The sequence below is a fragment of the Astatotilapia calliptera genome, unplaced genomic scaffold (genome assembly GCF_900246225.1).
Source record: "Astatotilapia calliptera unplaced genomic scaffold, fAstCal1.2 U_scaffold_47, whole genome shotgun sequence".
NCBI lineage: Eukaryota > Metazoa > Chordata > Actinopteri > Cichliformes > Cichlidae > Astatotilapia > Astatotilapia calliptera.
This window is the reverse complement of record NW_020535786.1, coordinates 10,068-13,277: the sequence shown is the minus strand read 5'-3', so window position 1 is coordinate 13,277 and position 3,210 is coordinate 10,068. Positions and strand designations below refer to the sequence as shown.

The window sequence follows — 3,210 nt, the reverse complement described above, 5'->3', positions numbered from 1 at the left end:
ATCTAATCTAATCTAATCTAATCTAATCTAATTTTTTACAAAATGGGCTGGAAGTGAACAATGTGTAAATTCGAAACCTCTGCAGAAACAGGGTTGCTAAAACATTAGAGATTACACCACGGTTATGGTGGGGAAGTCTCCCTTGTCTTCACCACGATTGTTTTGGTTCCCTCAAAACTTGGGGTAGCCTTAGATCATGTCTATCCTCTTTAAATAATGTAATACAGCATTCATTAATGCAGTATAGCTAATAGTCTGCAAGGTTTAATTCTTCTGTTTGTGTGGTCTACAGATAAAGGAGGAGTTCAAGAGAATAACCACTGTAAGCCTTGAATGGCTACACTTGACCATTGCACCCCAAAACTGATGGATGTCATTTTATCAAGGGGAGGAGCTAAAGGAGTGAGAATCAGGCAGATCAAGGACATGCTTCTTGAGGTAGGACAACTATTTAGACTTTGGGTAGCTTTAAAATGCACTTTGTTGGCAGTCACCCATGTAGTTTATACGCATACTTTATTTTTTCTTAAATAGTACAATACAATTGAAACACGCAGAGAAGTAGCCATCTGCTGCCTTATCACATTCCTTGGAGAGAAGGAAGAGGACCTTTTCATGGAGTTTGGTGCAAGTAATTCAACAGTGTGTGTGTGTGTGTGTGTGTGTGTGTGTGTGTGTGTGTGTGTGTGTGTGTGTGTGTGTGTGTGTGTGTGTGTGTGTGTGTGTTCCATTGATCATCTGAATTCATTAAGATTCAGTAAGTATAAAAGTCTAATCTATAATTCACTAACCTATTTTTTAAAATTTGCTTTACAAGGACACCGAAGAACTTAAGGCAGGTGATGAAAACTGCCATCATCAGTAACCGGTACACCCCTGGATCTAACCATAAGACTGCAACCATTGTGGTGGAGGAAACAAAAATCATGGAGGGCCAGAATTTCCCAAGGTGCTGTGTTTTGCTCATGGGCATAATATATGCTCTCAATCTAAGCTAATGCAAGGATCTGAAATATACTTTTGAAGTTGTTCAGAAGCTGTTCCTTGACCTTGATGGAACCATCATTATGTTAAAGATGTTGACTCTGTTTCAAAAATTGTTAACTGTTTTGAATCCTGTATGTGTAAAATTGATCTTAAAGGTGTTTGCTGCATTGTGTAATAGAAAGATGCAAGATCTTGTAAAGTTTAGTAGGCATTGAAAGTTAACATTTACTGAACACTTGCATGGAAGTATTACTGCAACAAAATGTTTTCTAAGTAGATTTTTTTACCAATTGAACACATTTGTTTCTGTGGTGTTAAATACATAAAGGCATATTCTATAACTTGGCTGTGATGGTATAAATCTAAATTTCTGGTTTATTTTCACTTTTTAAATACAAAGTGTTGAAATGCCTACTGTTAAAAAATAAAAAAGTTATTTGATAAAAAAAAAATGTTGAATGAATTCCTTTCTTAAAAGCTATTACAATAAAAAAAATAAGAGAAAGCTAAAATGATGACAATAATGATGAAAATCAGCAACTTAATATTTTAAATAATGAACTTTAAAAAATTGTTTTTGTAATTGCTGTAATTAATTACATAACACTTAAAAATCATTTCAAATAATGTGGAAAAAGTAATTGGAGGAACATAATTTTTATGAGTAAACAACTTAAAAATATGTTTTTAAGCTACCAAATATTACGTAAATGGTAATTAAAATCACCTTTGATTATGGAGGATAATTTAATTCCCGTAACTCAATATAGTTTGTTGGTTCAATCTAATTTCAACATAAGTTATCATAACTCAAAAAGAGTAATGGAAACTGTTGCATTAATTTTTTTTGTTGAGCTTAAACAATAGTTTTTAGAGTGTATAGCGCAGTGCGCCCTGTGTGTTGTAAGGAGGACGTAGTAGAGAACACCATGAGATCGTTAAAGGGTGAAGTGTGGGCGTTGATCGTATATACCGGGACAATCGCACATACCTGTATAAAAGAACAGGTATGTGCGTTATGCAGGACATCGTTGTTTTAACAACCCTGAAAATGGCAAAGAGACACTCTTACGAAGCACAGTTTAAACTGAAGGCCATCAGCTACGCGGAGGAACATGGAAATCGAGCAGCGGCGAGAGAATTTAAGATTAATGAATCGATGGTTTGCAAGTGGAGGAAGCTGGAAAACAAGCTCCGACAGGTCAAGAAGACGCAGCTGAGTTTCCGCGGACATAAGGCGAGGAGGCCCGAGTTGGAGGAAAGACTCGAGCGGTGGATCATCGAGCAAAGAGCGAGCGGGAGAAGCGTTTCGACGGTCACCATTCAGCTAAAAGCAGTTTCACTAGCTGAAGAGATGAACATTGAACATTTCCAAGGAGGCCCGTCTTGGTGCTTTCGTTTGATGAAACGGTGCCATTTTTCCATCCGGACCAGGACTACGGTAGCGCAGCAACTTCCAGCGGATTATAAGGAAAAGCTGGCCATCCTCCGCTCCTACTGCAGCAAACACATCGGCGACAAACACATCCAGCCCAGCCACATCACAAACATGGACGAGGTCCCGCTCACTTTTGACATCCCGGTGAGTCACACTGTGGAGAAGAAGGGGACCAGCACGGTAGCGATACGCACAACGGGGCACGAAAAGTCTTCTTTCACTGTTGTGCTTGGCTGCCATGCTAATGGACAGAAACTGCCGCCTATGGTGATTTTTAAGCGAAAGACTTTGCCTAAAGAGAAGTTTCCAGCAGGAATCATCATTAAGGCAAATGAAAAGGGCTGGATGGATGAGGAAACGATGAAAGACTGGCTGAGGGAGGTGTATGTAAGGAGACCAGGTGGTTTTTTCCACGCATCACCATCGCTGTTGATCTGTGACTCTATGCGTGCCCATCTCACAGCCGATGTGAAAAAACTAGTGAAACAAATGAACTGTGAGCTTGCTGTCATTCCGGGAGGCCTGACAAAGGAACTCCAACTGCTGGACATCGGTGTGAACCGCCCGTTCAAAGTAAGGCTGCGAGCGGCCTGGGAGCGATGGATGACCGATGGAGACCACAGTTTCACCAAGAGTGGAAGGCAGCGCCGGGCGAGTTACGCCACAATTTGCCAATGGATTGTAGATGCTTGGGCTAACATGTCTGCTGGCACTGTTGTTCGAGCTTTCGCAAAAGCCGGCATCGTTTCCGAGGAGCCGCACGGCACGGAAAGTGACTCTGACAG

The 3,210-nt window shown here is 40.6% G+C and overlaps 1 long non-coding RNA gene across 1 annotated transcript; it reads left to right on the top strand.

The window, feature by feature from the left end:
• Positions 1-233: 233 nt before the first annotated feature.
• Positions 234-1,184, top strand: LOC113018161 (uncharacterized). The gene is made up of 3 exons (XR_003271722.1): positions 234-438; positions 535-631; positions 818-1,184. It is a non-coding gene; the product is annotated as an uncharacterized LOC113018161 (long non-coding RNA).
• The last annotated feature ends 2,026 nt before the right edge of the window (positions 1,185-3,210 follow it).